At 44.4% G+C, this 16,612-nt stretch overlaps 1 protein-coding gene across 2 annotated transcripts in view; it reads left to right on the top strand.

The window, feature by feature from the left end:
• The window catches only part of GRIN2A (glutamate ionotropic receptor NMDA type subunit 2A), a 460,109-nt gene that overhangs the window by 323,686 nt on the left and 119,811 nt on the right, over window positions 1-16,612 (top strand). The gene's annotated exons all lie outside the window — the stretch shown is intronic.

Below are 16,612 nucleotides of genomic sequence, written 5' to 3'. Positions count from 1 at the left end.
GCACTGCCCCCTGGTACAGCAGGTCAGCGGGGCAGGTAAATACCAGTCATTCTATCCGTAAAGCTGCCCCCTAGCACTGCCCCCTGGTACAGCAGTTCAGCAGGGCAGGTAAATACCAGCCTTGCTGTCCTTAAAGCTGCCCCCTAGCACTGCACCTTGGTATAGCAGGTCAGCAGGGCAGAGCTACGAGGAGGGAGCTCTTGTTCTGGGGCTCAGCGGCAATTTCCTTTCATCTCTGAGGTCACCCAGGGTGTCACTGGGAGCAGCAGCATGTAATGAGGGTGTTTTGGAAAACATGACAGGCCCTCAGAGGGGCATTTGCTTTCTGCTGGGCCTTTGTGTGTGGCTGGCATGGAACTATTCCAGTGCCGTGCACTATGCCCTGGTACTACAGACGCACAGCTCAGTGCCAGGCAGGCTTTCGTGGGGAGTTGGGATTTCCAGGCACTTTGTCTCCTTTTTTTCTCCAGGGGTTATGATCTCTCTTCAGCTTGGTGGGTCCAAGGCTACCCGGAGGCGCTAGGGCATCATACCCTGGGTGGAAACATATCAGCAGCCCAGGCCCGGTAGCATCAATACCCTCTGTGTGCCAGCTCTGCGTGTAGCATTTCACTAGGCGCCATTATTAATGGATGTTTGCAGCTGTTTCTTCTCATTTTAAAGCTAAATGGACTTTAGCTTTAAAATGTAAATATAAATGAGTGTATATACACACATATAAACACATGTATGAGTATTATCTTTAAAACAGAAATATATGTGAGTATGTGGTAGATAGATAACTGCCGCTGAATCGACTCTGACTCATAGTGACCTGATGTGCAGCAGGATAAAGTGTTGCCTGCTCCCGCGTCATCCTCACAACCATCTGCATGTTTGAGTCCATTGTTGCAGCTACTCTGCCAATCCATCTCACCAAGGCTTTCTCTTGCCCTTGCTGGCCCTCTTCTTCACCAAACATGATGTTCTCCTTTATCAGTTGTCCCTCCTGATAAGGAGCCCTGGTAGCACAGTGGTTAAAGCGCTCAGCTGCTAACCGAGAAGTCAGCCATTCAAAACCACGTACAGCTCTGCAGAATAAAGATGTGGCTGTCTGCTTCCATAAAGATTTACAGCCTTGGAAACCCTATGGGGCAGTTCTCCTCTGTCCTATAGGGTCGCTATGAATTGGAATCAGCTCAACAACAGTGGGTTTGGATGAAGTGTCCAAAACAAGTGAGTCAGATAGTGTTCTGTTGTGATCCATAAAGCTTTCATTGGCTAAATTTTGAAAGTGGATCACCAGGCTTTTCTTCCTAGTCTGTCTTAGTCTGGAAGCCCTGCTGAAACCTGTCCACCATGGGTGACCCTGCTAATATTTGAAATACTAGTGGCATAGCTTCCAGAATCACAGCAACATGCAAGCCACTACAGAAGGACAAACTGACAGACGGGTGGTAGATATGAGTATATACACATATCCACCATATATGAGTGTATGGTATATATATGAGTATGTACACACATGTATGCACATACGTACATATTATCTTAAAAGGGAAGTAAAAGCATCATTTTCTTCCCTAAACCAAAGCCAAACCCATTGCCATTGAGTCGATTCTGACCCATGACGACCCTATAGGACAGAGTAGAACTGCTCTATAGGGTTTCCAGGGAGCAGCTGGTGGATTCGAGCTGCTGACCTTTTGGTTAGCAGTTGTAGCACTTAACCACTGGGCCACCAGGGTTCCTCTTCTTCTCTAGGAAAGAGATAATTAAAGATGACAGTGATGGTCTAAAAGAGATAAGGGAGACTGTCATTATGTCTTCCTGAACAAGTGTCTAGTTCTCCTCAGCTCTGGTGGGTCAGCTCGTCTCTTTGTGCTCCCCACCAGCTGCTCTGTGGGAGAAAGATGTGGCAATCTGATTTTGTAAAGATTACAGTCTTTGAAACCATATAGGGCAGTTCTTCTCTGTCCTACAGGGTCGCTATGAGTCAGAAGCAACTCAGTGGCAATGGATTTGGTTTTGGTTTGGATTTAAGTGGCTCAGGTTAGAAGGAACGCAGGTATGGATGAGAACAGTAGAGGTGGGATCCCAGAGAAATTTCAGGAACAGAATTGAAAGCATATAGTATGAACTGGACTGATTTACAGAGAGATGTGTGACAGGAATCAGAGTTTTCAGATTTTTAAATTTTTATGTATGGGCCTGTGGTTAATTCTGGATTAGGTATTTCCAGAAGAGAGTTACCATACCTATAGATAACCTTGTTCCTCTCCCTCCTTCCATCTTTCCCCTTCCTTCCGTCTCTGCTTTTCTTCTTCTCTTCCTACCTCCTTCCTTCCTTCCTTCCCTCCTTCTTTCCTTCCTTCTCCCAAATCCTTATCTAAAGTCAAGTGCCCTTTGTAAAATGAGTATGATAATATTGGCAACCTTATCAGATTCTGTGTGAAATTTAATTTGTTTCCTTATGTAATAATCATTAAGTTACTCAAATGATGTGAGCCAGGGGAAGGGAAGGTTAAGCCATTATAAGATATTTAAAATCATCATCTGACTTCTCTGGAGTCATGCATACAGAGTACTTTAAATACCCACAGTACAATATGTTAGGTCACAGTGGAGAAAATATAGCAGATCGGGCCCTGTGAGTTGGAATCAACTCGACGGCAACGGGTTTGGTTTTTCGGTAGCAAACTAACACATCCAACTGAAGTAAGTGATGCCATCTTACGCATGTACCTGTATGTGCTTGTGTGTGCACACACACGTGCTTCTGTCTTGCACTGGTTCTTCTTTTTTTTTTTTTTTTTGAACTTGTAATGCATCAACCCAACTTCAAAAAGAAGAGCAGTTAAACCAGAGTTCTCCTGCAAGGCAAGATTCTGCTAAAAGTTTTCTAGATTTCAGAAGTGCAAAAAAAATAAAAAAGGCATTTCATAGAAAAGACATATCTGTGGGAGTGTGCACTGAAGGGGATGTTAATGTTTGAGATGATTGATGACAACGATGGTGATATTGATTGACATGATGATGATCATGGCAGCCATTAGCTGAGCTCCGACTGCATGCTGGACGCCATGTTGCATGCTTTCAACGCATTATCTCATTTAATTCTCACAGTGTTCTCAGCATTTTCTCACATTTAAAAGGGGGATAATAATAGTATCTGTCTCATTCTTTTGGTCTCAGACTGGTGGAGTCTCTGGTTCGTTTGGTCGTTCAGTCCTTTGGGCTAGTATTTTCCTTGTGTCTTTGGTTTTCTTCATTCTCCTTTGCTCCAAGTGGGATGGGACCAATGGATGTATCTTAGATGGCTGCTCACAAGCTTTTAAGGCCAGAAGAGCTAGATGGTGCCTGGCTATCACCGATGACCGCCCTGACAGGGAACACAACAGAGAGTCCTGGCCAGAGCAGGAGAAAAATGTAGAACAGAATTCAAATTTACGTAAAAAGACCAGACTTAATGGTCTGGCAGAGACTGGAGGAACCCCCAGAAGTATGGCCCCCCGATGCTCTGTTAACCCTGAACTGAAACCATTCAGTAAATGATTCTGTCAAAGATTAGACAGGACTATAAAACAAAAAATAATACATGTGAGGAACATGCTTCTTAGTTCAGTCAGACATATGAGACCAAATGGGCAGCTCCTGTCCAAAAGCAGGACGAGGAGGCAGGAAGGGACTGGAACTGGTTGAATGGATACAGGGAACCCGGGGTGGACAGGGGGAGTATGCTGTCACATTGTGGGGATTGCAACCAATGTCACAAAACAATAGGTGTGTAAATTTTTGAATGAGAATTAACATGAGCTGTAAACTTTCACCTAAAGCACAATGAAAAAAAAAATAATAGTACTATCTCATAGGGTTGTTGGAAAAATTAACAAGGTGATATTACCAAGTGCTTAGAACACTGCCTTGCACATAGCAGATGCCCAGTAAGTGCTAGTTCTAATCCTAAATCTTTCTATCCTCATGCTATAGGAGAGGAATTGGAAGCTACACGGATTGAATGACTTGCCCAAGGTCATATAATGGTGAAGGCAGAATTTGAGCCCGGAGTCAACCATTATATCATATGGAATATATATCTTGACTAATTCACAAACCCAATTTGATAAAGAAGCTATCTGAAGGAGATGGAGGGATGATTAAGCTGATAGATGGAGTAAATGTAGGACAAAAGCTGCACCCTTGATAGTTTGCCATTGCCATCAATTATGAAAATGAGTGAATAAATTATTTAAATGATCTCAGATGAGTAAACTATTCAAAGAGCCTCTCAGAAGTATTTCTAGAAACTCCTGAACAGACAGATGAAAACCATTTTGTTTTTCTGACAGGGTTATCAACACATTTGTATTGTAAAGGAATGCAAGGCCCCTGAAATATGCTAGATAGATGGATGGATGGATGGAGGATGGATGAATGGAGGATGGATGGAGGGAGGATGGATGGAAGGATGGATGGATGGAGGATGGATAACACTGCGGAACATGGAATAAGACTTCCATTAATTATGTAGGGGAAGTTTTTTTCTAACTGTGTTCCCTAAAACACTTGGTTCCACTAAGCTTTCATGTGGAGAAAAAGTATAATGTTTCTAAAATAAGTTTGAAAGTGAATAGAGTAAGGGGATTGACTTTCATAGTCCTCTGAATATAATGCAAATAAATAGTGAACATTTGTTGAGTGCCTATTATGTGCCAAACCTTACAATAAGTGCTTTCATATATATATCATTCCGCTTTAGGTATATGATAACCTGTGAAGTAGGTGGTAATTTCTTATTTTATATTTGACTGGTGGAAACTTGGAGACGTTCAGTGGCATTTTTGTCAATAGCTGAGAAAGAATTTAAATTTAGGTCTTATGAGTCTCCCAATCTGGTGCTCATTTTACCACTTTGCACAGTTTCTAGGATGAATGATGGAAATTTTCATAAAGAACTCGGAGATTCTCATGGGTAGTATCTACCTTGGAAGTTGGGTAGAGATGAGTGACAATACCTAACCCTTTCTGTGACCTCAAATCTTATTCTCCAGGATAAAGAAACTACCAGCTGTGGAAATCTGATGTGATGGAACTATTTGTCCATCTGTTTATCCACCACACACTCTGCTGGTCACCCAGCATTCCAGTCATCTAACCATCCATCTATCCTTTCTTCCTCTGTCCGTCCCTCCCTCCCTTCCTTCTTCTCTCCCTCCTTCCTTCCTGTTCTTCCTTCCATCCTTCCTTCCTTACTTCCTTCTGTTCATCCTCCCTTCCTTCCTTCTGTCCGTCTGTCCAGCCATCCATTTATCCATCCCTCCCTCCCTCTTTCCATCATCCTTCCATCCTCCCATCTGACCAACTCTTTTCATCCATCCATCTAATCATCCATTCACTCTCTAGCCTCCCACCTACTCGTCCATTTACTAATAGGCTCACTGATTACCTGTGATAGGTACAGGTGAAGCAGAGATGAATAATGCAATGTCCTTGCCCTCAAGGAGCTCACAGTCTAATGGGAGAGACAGAGAAATGAACTGTCAATTATAGTATAGTGAGATAAGTGTTAATAGTAGAGTTAAGCACGGGCCCGGAGTACACCTACCCTAGCCTGGGTGTTAGAGAGGGGAGGGGAAAGGGCCTCCTGAAAGAACCAACCCTTGACCTGAGTCCTAAAGGATGAAGAACAGTTATCCAAAGGATGAGGGTCTCTGGCCCATTGTATTATCTGAGCCAGAAACGTCTAAGGCACCTCATTCTTCATTTCACAGTTCACCTGGATAGAGGTAGCTAGATTGCTTCACCACCCCACCTACCACTACCTGACCTCCACAGTGTGTTGTCTGGGCCCGGTGTCCACTTTCTTCGTATTGTTGCTGTCAGTTTCTGTTATTTCCCCACATGCACGCTGATGGCGCTGGCAGGAATGACATTTGTATGTACAGAAAGAGACATAACAGCGAAGTGCTCCACCCCACCAATCTGCTTCTGGCTACAAGTGGCTGTGTCAGGTGGCCTTCTGTAGCTGCAGTGTGGTTTTCTCATCTGTGCCGTTGGCAGCAGAAGTTGCCCTCCACACCACCCTGTTTTTCTTGGCATTGGAGCCTGGCTCGGACCAAAGGGAGAAGCAGAGGTAGAAAGGGATTGAATATTCCCTGCGTTTATCTCTAAGTTGTGGAAGACTTAGTGTGCTCTCTAGATTCTGAAGACAAGAGAACACCTTAAGATAATGTTCCATATTTTATAAAATAATAATAATGCTGATCATTATCGTGTTATGGTGATGGCCTGCTAGTACTGGTTACTGTGGAGTCAGCTATGATTCATGGCGACCCCATGTATGTCAGAGCAGAACTGTGCTCCGTAGGGTTTTCAATGGCTGGTTTTTCAGTAGTAGATCTCCAGGCCATTCTTCAAATGCACCTCTATGTGGATTCGAACCTCCAAACTTTCGGTTAGCAGCCTAGAGCATTAAGCCGTTAGCACCGCTCACAGACTCCTGGTTACGGCCTAGTTAGTTTATAGTCGTTACTTTGATCCCCTTACAACAGACATTCAAGATGGGCATTATCACATCCCTACACTCAGTTTACATCTGAGGAAACTGAGGCTCAGAGGGCCTCGGTGGCTTGCCCAAGATGACAGGGTAGGTGACTGACAAAGTCTAGATTCCTCTCAGGTCTGTCAGATTGCAAAGTCCATTTTGTTTCTACCGCACCATATGCTGGAGACGGGTTCTTTGCATATCGCTAGTGAAGGCTGTCATTGTTTAATTGTGAAAACCCGTGTTGGGAGTCCCTCCATCCTTGCATGGTGAACCTGCGCCCAGCGTTTGCAAGGAGAACTATTACAGGTACAAGACCCCCTGCCGACCCACACATCTCTTCTTGAGCTTAGCTCTGAGCATCCCACTGAGCCATATGCAAATCTGCCACATAACCAGTCTCTTCCTTCTTTGCGCAAAACCAATCAGCATTCCGCTGCAAATCTTAAGGCGGCAATCCCCCTCCCCCTGCAGTAAACTGCTTGTTCATTCCTCATTACTCCACCATATGGTTTGTTATCTGGAGCCGTTGTCTTTTGAAAACCTGCTTTAAAACGCATCACCATCTTATCTGTAGAGTTTTTGAAGTCTACTTTCCTTCCATCTGCAGTATAATTCTGCAAATTAGAAAGACTGAAAGGACTGGTTTGAGAAGGAAAGCGCAGGGGCTGAACCATCCTGATCTCTCAGTGTGAAAATCAGATGCCCCAGGAAACGTATGAGAGCAGAAAAGCTGCCCTTGGGAAAAGACAAGGGAATCAACTCTCACTCCCTTGAAGGGAGCTGGGAAATGACTTGAGGAAACTCTATTATGTTGTGTTTATCTTCAATGTTGAAACAAACAATCTGAGTTAGAAGAATTTTGAGTCTTCAAATTGACTCCTACTCCACTGGCCTCTACGTAAGCCAGCAGATTGGAGCTGGTGGCATATTTTTTCCTTCCATGATTAAAGTGCATTTGAAGAAAATAGGACAGGCTGATCTAAGGCAGGAAAGGAGGGCAGGAATCAGATTTGGATATCAGATCCTGACAGCCACTCTTGATATCAGAAAAGCGGGAACATTTACTTCCTTTTAATAGATGATGGTACTGAGATTCAGAGAGGATAAGAGACGTGCTCAAGGTTCCTCAGATCTCGCTCCACATTAAAAACAAAAAAATCAAACCCGTTGCCGTCGAGTCGATTCCAACTCACAGTGACCGTTTAAGACAGAGTAGAACTGCCCCATAGGGTTTCCAAGGTGCGGCTAGGGGATTCAAACTGCTGACCTTTTGGTTAGCAGCCATAGCTCTTAACCACTGAGCTACTAGTGCTCCTCGCTCTACATAGAGAATTCAAATCAGTGCAGCGAGACTTGAGTTTTATTGCCAAAATACACCCTAGGCATTACATTCAATAATTGTTGTCTCGTTGAAATGTATCAGGATTTAAAAATATGGGACATTAAGTTATACTGTAGAGCAATGGAGGCAGAAGTTGGAGATAGGGATATGTCTAATCGAGAGCCCCACATCCCAAATCAATGTCAAGAGATAAATGGGTGGATCATGCAAACAAAGAGGGATCAGCACCATGGACAGCAGAAACAGGCTGCTTCTCTAGTTCCCTGCTTCATTGAGCATGGCATTGGTTAGTAATTGAGCCTTTATTGGGGGGTGGGGTGGGATGGAGTGGTCAAAATTTATAAGATTGAGTTTGGCCACGAGTAATGCCTAGCCCTGAGGTCTAGATCAACCCTGAAAAGCTGTTGTTCTTTGTATTTCTCAGATAATCGGTGTCGAAGTTATTATAGTGAAGCTGATGATAATACCCATCCCATGAGGTTTCTGTGAGGATATTAAAGCTACCATTTATTTATATTTAATATTTCCTGTGTGTCAGAAAGGGCTTTACATGTATTATTTCTTTTGTTGTTGTTGTTGGTTGCTGCCAAGTCGGCCCTGGCTCATGGCAACCCCATGCACATCAGAACAAAATGCTGCACAGTCCCACACCATCCCCATGATTGGTTACAGACTGGGCAGTGTTCCATTATGATCCAGAAACTTTTCATTAGCTGATCAACAGGCCCTTCTTCCTAGTCCGTCTTAGTCTGGAAGCTCCACTGAAACCTGTTCAGCATCATAGCAACATGCAAGACTCCAATGACAAATGGATGGTGGCTGCATATGAGGTGCATTGGCCAGGAATCGAACCCAGATCTCCCAAGTGGAAGAAATTCTATTATTTCTCTTAAGTCACACAAAAACCCTATGAGATCGGTACTATTATCATCCCCATGTTATAGATGAGAAAACTAAAGAATACAGAGAACAAGTTAATTTCTAAGAATCTGAACTGGGATTTGAACCTCCATTTGTCTGATTCCAAAGCTCATTCTTTTAACTACTAAGTTCTATTACTTAATCAAATTCTATAATGCAGGTGAAATCGCTCAGTGTTGTCGGAGATAGAGAATTCAAGTAGAAAAACATGGAGTTTGATTTCCCTATATAATTCCTAACAACAAAACCAGGGAAAAAACCTAACCACTTTTGATCTCTGACTCTGCCATAGGCCCTGTGCCAAGCACATTATTTATACGATCACATTTTATGTTCACAACAGCTTTGCCTGGTGGATACTATAATTATTTTATCTTACAGGTGAGAAAATTGAGGACCAGAGAAGTGAATTAATTGGAACATGGTCACCCAGCCACCTCATAACTTGTAGGGATTATAAGTAATATATGTAAAGCATTCAGCATATGGTCTGGTATGTAGTAGAAAGAGTTTAATAAATGGAAACTAATATGCAAAGAAGGAGCCCTGGTTGCGCAGTGGTTAAGTGCTTGGCTGCTAACTGAAAGGTTGGCAGTTTGAACCCACAAGCTGCTCCATGCAAAAAAGATGTGGCAGTTGGCTTCTGTAAAAATTACAGCCTTGGAACCCCTGTGGGGTAGTTCTACTCTGTCCTTTAGGGTTGCTATGAGTTGGAATCAACTCGATGGCAATGAGTTTGTTTGTTTTTTGGTTTAATATGCCAAGTGCAATCTAGATGCAAGGTATTTTTAAACGACAGGTTGTGGTGTGATGGATCGCTTTTACATGGCCTTTTTCACCATGGTCTTCTAACGCTCACCAAATGATTGGGTGGGACTATGCAGATAAGGTGCTTGTGGCCCATCAAGGGGATTGGACATCTTGTTAATAATGCAGATAAGGTGCATGGCACCCTTATAGGATGGGACAATGCAAATAAGGTGTATGGAATCCTTACAAGGGAATTGGTCAGTTTTGCCATCCAGCTAGGCTTAAAATGAGCCATGCAGAGGCAGGAAGAGGGGGACCTCACTACCACCAAGAAAGAAGAGCTGGGAGCAGAACGCATCATTTGGACCTGGGGTCCCTGCACTGAGAGCCTCCTAGACCCAGGACACAGCTGTAATGTGAGAGATGGTGCAGGACAGTGAGAAGCAGTGGCAAGTGCAGCAGAGACCCGGAGCAGCAGAACCAGGAGACCAGCCCAAGACAATGCAATGAGCTTCCAGGCCCACAGAGCGAGAGAGCTGAGCGCCTTTGGGCAGGAGGCTTGCTGGCAGAGAGGGGTGCCTCCAGGCACTTGTGGGCGGTGCTAGGCTTGCCATCCCACAGAGTGAGAGAGCTGAGTGCCTTCAGGCCAAGGCTTACTGGTGGAGTAGGGTGCCTCTGGGCACTTATCGGTAGAGCTAAAGAGCCTTGTAACACTTGCCCAAGCAGGGTAAAGGCCAGCCTGAGAGGCCAAGGGCTAGGGAGAGGCCTGCCTGTGGGCGTGGCTAAGAAGCTGTTCTGACCAAAGAACTGTGTCCTGAGTTGTTCCTGATCCTGAATTGTAACCTGGTGCTTCCCCAGTAAACCCCATAATTCTGAGTATTGTCTGTGAGTTCTATGTGGCCATTGCAATGAGTTATCGAACCCAGCGGAGGAGTTGAGAGTGCCGTGGGAGGAATGGCTGGTGTAGGAATTGGTAAAAAGTTTGGAGAGAGGAGGTATGTCTGACCTCTGCTTCACAGCAGTCAGCCTTGCGCCACTGATGCTGATAATCATTCTCTCTCCTTCCCCTTGTGAAGTTAGATGAGGAGGTCTGACGCTGCTGCCCTGCCATTTTTATGTGAGTATTAGTTATTTTGCATTTCTGGTGGGTTTCTAGAAGCCTACTAATGGCATTCTTTTTCTCTCAGAGGAGCTGGGTTCAAAGTCTAAAAATAAGCACCCTCAAGGGCCACTGTCCATTTGTTTTTCTTTGAGTCCCACACAAGGGACTGAGTACTGAAACGTATGCAATTAAGTCAGTCCTGGGCCAGGAGTCAGAAAAACAGCTTCTAGTTCTTCTGCATATTTGCTGTATGTACCATGTAAGGAGCCCTGGTGGTACAGCCGTTAAGCACCGGGCTGCTAAACGAAAGGTTGGCTGTTCAGACCCACCCAGCAGCTCCTTGGGAGAAAGACCTGGCGATTTGCTCCTATAAAGATTACAACCTAGAAAACCTGTGGAGCAGTTCTGCTCTGTCACATGGGGTCGCTATGAGTTGAAATCAACTCAATGGCACTTAACAATGACAGCAAAAACTGGGCCAACTTACTTGAACTCTCTAAGCATCAGTTTACCACTCTGCAAAGTTGTAATGATATCTCCTTCCCCTTTATGTGACTCTCTGCCATGAAGGTCAAGTGAAATGAGATAATAAACAGCAGTGTGTAACCCGTAATGAGCCCTATAACTCTGGAAATGATATATTATTATTTACACAATGACACATCGCTTTCTGACTTGGACACTTCTTCTCTTGTATCTGTTAGCCAAAATTCCTTTTTTTTTCCAGTACAGCTTCTTAGCCAGTTAAGCACTAGCAAATATATCCATAAGGTCACAATTTTTGGCATAGGAATCCCAGAAAGCTTGGGTTACATTTATAGTTATGAAATTAATGGTATGTATTAATTGTGCTGAACCTCAAACCAGCAAATGGAATTAAAAGTAATTGCCAGGCCTTCAGGTTTATTGATAGAGCCACAGTAAAGCCAGGCTGCTTTGGGCAGTGCCTTCAGCTCTCTGCACAGAATTATATTAATAGGCAATATCAGTTCTATCTAAAATAGAGAGCAGTAAGTGAAAGCATACCTGTCTCAGAGGGAAAGAGCAAATGCATTTCCTAAGTGTCATTTTGGTATACGAGCCTCGGGCGCTGGAGTTCCAATAAAATCAACGCCTTCCCTGTTCTGGAGTTAGAGCCAGCATTCCACTTTCAGGGGTTAACCCCAGCCTCATGAGGATGTACACGTGGAAGACGGGAAGGAGTGAGGCGTGACCAAACGTCTACTATGGGCCTGGCATTGTGCTGGGTGGTTGACATGCATGAGTTAAAGTAATCCTCACAACCAACCAACCAGTCAAGCCAAAAAACCAAACCTGTTGCCATCAAGTTGATTCCGACTCATAGCAACCCTACAGGAGAGAGTAGAACTGCCCCATAAAGTTTCCAAAGAGCGGCTGGTAGATTCAAACTGCTGACCTTTTGTTTAGCAGCCGAGCTCTTAACCACTGAGCCACCAGGGCTCCACCAGCCAACCAGTTGCCATCAAGTTGACTGACTTACGGCAACCCCATGTGTGTCGGAGTAGAACTGTGCTCCATAGAGTTTTCAATGGCTGATTTTTTGGAAGCAGATCACCAGGCCTTTCTTCTGAGGCACCTTTGGGTGGACTCGAACCTCCAACTTTTCAGTTAGAAGGGGAGTGCATGAACTGTAGTCCTTATAATAGCCCTGGATAAGCACCTAGTATTGGTTGAACAGTGATTTCTGGCAGACAGTGTAATACGTGCTTTGCAGATGTTCTTTTATTTAATTATCACAGCAATTGTATAACATGGTTACTCCTGTTATGCCCACTTTATAGATGAGGAAACTGGGGCCCAGGAAGTAAAGTTAGCCAAGTTCTCTGAGCTAATAAGTGGAAGAACTGGGTAATTGGACTCGGGTTCTGCTGCTTCCAAAACCCACATTATTTTCAGCGTATTTTACCAGAGGAGACCGAATAAAGTTGATAACTGCTTGCAGCGAGATCATAGCTATGGTGGTCATATTGTTACATGTATGTTTTTCACTTGTTCATTTAACAAACACGTGTGCATCTGCTATATAAGAGGCCCTAGGGTGGGTGCTAGTGGTAAGAAGGCAAACAGAGCACACTCCCCACCCTCATAGTCTGCGACGGCAGACAGAGGAGTACATGGGGACCTAGACTACCTGGTGAGGTGAGCAAAGGAGGTCACCTGGCTGTTGGTAGGGTCAGAGAACACTTCCCAGAAGAGCTGTCCTCTAAGTTGGGTTCTAAAGGACAAGTGGGAGGGTGCCAAGGGGGGTGGGAAAGGATTTTCTGGGTGGGGTGAGTGGCATGTGTTCAGGGCTGGCACTGGGATAAGAGCTTGGTGTGCTCAGAGGCCTGTGATCCGTTCTGTGTGATCCATGAGTAGAAGTGGGCAAGGGTAGAATAAGGAGCTGGTTGTCAGCAACGAATCTGGTGTAAGCACAGAGAGCTGGAGAGGCTGCGCAAGGGCCTCCAGTCTCCCTGCCTAGACTGACATGATCCTACCCTTTCCTTGCTGTTTCCCAATTCTTTGGATGCTGCATCTCCTCTTTCTCTGCAGTGTCTTAAATGTTCTTATCCCACTCCCCCAAGATGTCCAAGCTCAGGCATCTTCTACTCCCCAGTCTTCAGTTATTACCTCTGTGTTGATGGCCCCAGCTCTGACTGTCTCTCACCCACTCCTCTGTAATGACCCAAAAACCAGTTGCCCTTGAGTCAGCTCCAACTCATGGTGATCCCAGGGGTGTCAGAGTAGAACTGTGCTCCACAGGGTTTTCAATGGCTGATTTTTTGAAAGTGGATCTTCAGGCCTTTCTTTTGAGGAGACTCTGGGTGGAGTCAAACCTCTAATCTTTCAGCTAGCAGCTAAGTGTGCTCTTTGCACCACCCAGGGACTCCTGGGTTGTCTATTGTTAGGTGCCGTTGAGTTGGTTCTGACTCATAGTGATCTATGTACAACAGAACGAAACCCTCCCCGGTCCTGCCCCATCCTCACAATCATTGCTATGTTTGAGCTCATTGTCGCAGCCACTGCATCAGTCCACCTTGTTGAGGGTCTTCCTCTTTTTCTCTGACCCTCCACTTTACTAAGCATGATGTCCTTCTCCAGGGACTGGTCCCTCCTGATAACATGTCCAAAGTACGTGAGATGAAGTCTCCCCCTCTTTGCTTCTAAGGAGCATTTTGGCTGTACTTCTTCCAGGACAGACTTGTTCTCTTTTCTAGCAGTCCATGGTATATTCACTATTGTTCACCAACACCATAATTCAAAGACATCAATTCTTCTTTGGTCTTGCTTATTCATTGTCCAACTTTTGCGTGCATGTGAGGTGATTGAAAATACCGTGGCTTGGGTCAGATGCACCTTAGTCCTCCACGTGCCATCTTTGCTTTTTAACGCTTTAAGGAGGTCTTTTGCAGCAGGTGTACCCAGTGCAGTGTGTCATTTGATTTCTTGACCGCTGCTTCCATGGGCGTTGATTGTGGATCCAAGTAAAATGAAATCCTTGGCAACTTCAGTATTTTCTTCGTTTATCATGATGTTGCTTATTGGTCCAGTTGTGAGGATTTTTGTTTTCTTTATGTTGAGGTGTAAGCCATTCTGAAGGCCGTAGTCTTTGATCTTCGTCAGTAAGTGCTTCAAGTCCTCTTCACTATCAGCAAGCAGGGTTGTGTGATCTGCATGTCACAGGTTGTTAGTGAGTCTTCCTCCAGTTCTGATGCCCCGTTCTTCTTCGTATGGTCCAGCTTCTTGGATTATTTGCTCAGCATACAGATTGAATAAGTACGGTAAAAGGATACAACCCTCATGCACACCTTTCCTGATTCTAAACCATGTACTTTCCCCTTCTGTTCAAATGACTGCCTCTTGGTCTCTATATAGGTTCTGCATGAGCACAATTAAGCATTCTGGAATTCCCATTCTTCACAATGTTACGCACAGTTTATTTTGATCCACATAGTTGAATGCCTTTGTATAGCCAATAAAACACAGGTAAACATCTTTCTGGTATTCTCTGCTTCCAGCCAAGATCCATCTGACATCGGAGGGTTATCCATAGTCTCCATGAAATAGACAAATTCATCAGCTAGGAGTGAGGATGGTGCTGGCAAAATTGGAATCTTTTGGGCAGGTGTGAAGGTCTGAAATAGTTTCTAGTAAATGGGAGAGAGCCAATTAGGAAAAAAGAGAAGGAATTCTGAATAAAGAGAGAGTCCATAAATTCTAAATGACATTAACCTACGTGATTACGTGATGTTCTCCACCTGTACTTGGTGGTGAGGAAGTAGTTGGATTGACTTAGTGTTGGGGGAAGGGTGGGGCCAAGTGGGTGTGACAGGAGGACAAGGGGGCAGGATAATTATGGGTATGGGGAAAAAGCTGGTTGATGTGAGAAGTGAAGAAGCCTAGGTTGGAATGGGGAGGAAGTGGAGGCATGAGTGAGTAGATCAATCGGGAGAAGAGAGAGAGGCCCAGGGACCAGTGGCTGAAATGACATTGGAGAAGAGACACGACGTAGCTGAGTGGAAGCACTGTGCATTGTCCACATTTAAAACCATTGAACTCAAGCAGTTCTAAGTGAATTTCTCCATGGGAGTGGGTGGCTAAAGTGGACTGGAGGTGGTCATTGGAGGGAAGGTCAGAAAGCTGACCTCTAAGTCTATCCAAATAGTCTGACCTGAATGAATGGATTTGTGAAGGCAATGATGGCAACTATCGGAAAGTAGGACTCTTCCAAAATACATGAGAGATGATCAATACCAGCCGTAGATGGATGAAACCACTAATATTATTCCCAGGTGTTGGGAAAAGCATTAATGGGTGCCATGGTCAATTGCCAATGGAAGGCAAATGTAACCAAATCCCAATGTGTGCATAAGCATTTCAGCCCTACATCCAAGGCCTTCTGTAACCTTTTTGCATCGTACCCCTTCATTCCTCTTTCTCTTTCCTCCGCTTTGTGTATTGTATGTTCCATCCAATTTGGGCAACTTCTTAGGACGTATGTGTCCTTAAGGCTCAACTTCTATGCTTTTGCCCACATTGTTCACTCAACCTAGAAGTCCCTTCTCTCCATTCTGCCTTTGCAGATCCTTTGCATACTCCACAGGTCTCCTCAGTCAATTTCCACCCTTTCATAATTGCATCCCTCTAGCACCAAATCTGTTCTCCAACTTCTCTTGCCCCCCGCCCCCACAGTTTGTTTATACCTTTCCACTTTGGCACTTGGATTTTCTGTTTTATTTAATAGTTAATTCCAAGTGCATTTTATCTTGCCTACTGGTGGATGAACCCTTTACAGACAGGGACTTAAACCAGAGGGTGGCAAACTTGTTTATATAAAAAGCTGTTGTTTTTGTTGAGTGCCATCAAGTCGATTTTTGGCTCATAGCAGCCCCATGTGATGGAGTGGAACTGCCCCATAGGGTTTTCTAGGCTGTAATTTTTATGCAAGCAGATTGACAAGTCTTTCTCCCACAGAGCCACTGGGTGAGTTTGAACTGTCGGCCTTTCAGTTAGTACCAAGCACTTAACTGTTGCACCACCAGGCTCCTTAGGTAAAGGGCAAGATAGTAAATATTGTAGGCTTTGTGGGCCATACAATCTCTATGGCGAGTATTCAACTCTGTCATTTTAGAGGAAAAACAGCCACAGATGATATATAAGCAAATGAGCATGGCAGTGTTCCAGTGAAACTTTACGGACACTGACATTCGATTTCACATAATCTCCACGTCACAAAATGTTATTATTTTGATTTTTTTTCAACCATTTAAAAATGTAAAACCCATTCCTAGCTCATGGGCTGTGCAGAAGGAGTTGGCCCATGGGCCGTAGCTTACAAACCCCACCCCACCCCCATAGAGTCTATTCCCTGCTGTATCACCAGTGCTGGATCAGTTTATGACGCGTAATAGTCACTCAGTAAACATTCGTGAAGTGAGTGTATGAACCAACGAACCAGCGGATCCAACCC

This window comes from Trichechus manatus, unplaced genomic scaffold (assembly GCF_000243295.1).
Source record: "Trichechus manatus latirostris isolate Lorelei unplaced genomic scaffold, TriManLat1.0 scaffold00024, whole genome shotgun sequence".
In the NCBI taxonomy this organism is placed as follows: Eukaryota; Metazoa; Chordata; class Mammalia; order Sirenia; family Trichechidae; genus Trichechus; species Trichechus manatus.
The sequence above is the reverse complement of the archived record's forward strand: the minus strand, read 5'-3'. Positions and strand labels throughout refer to the sequence as shown.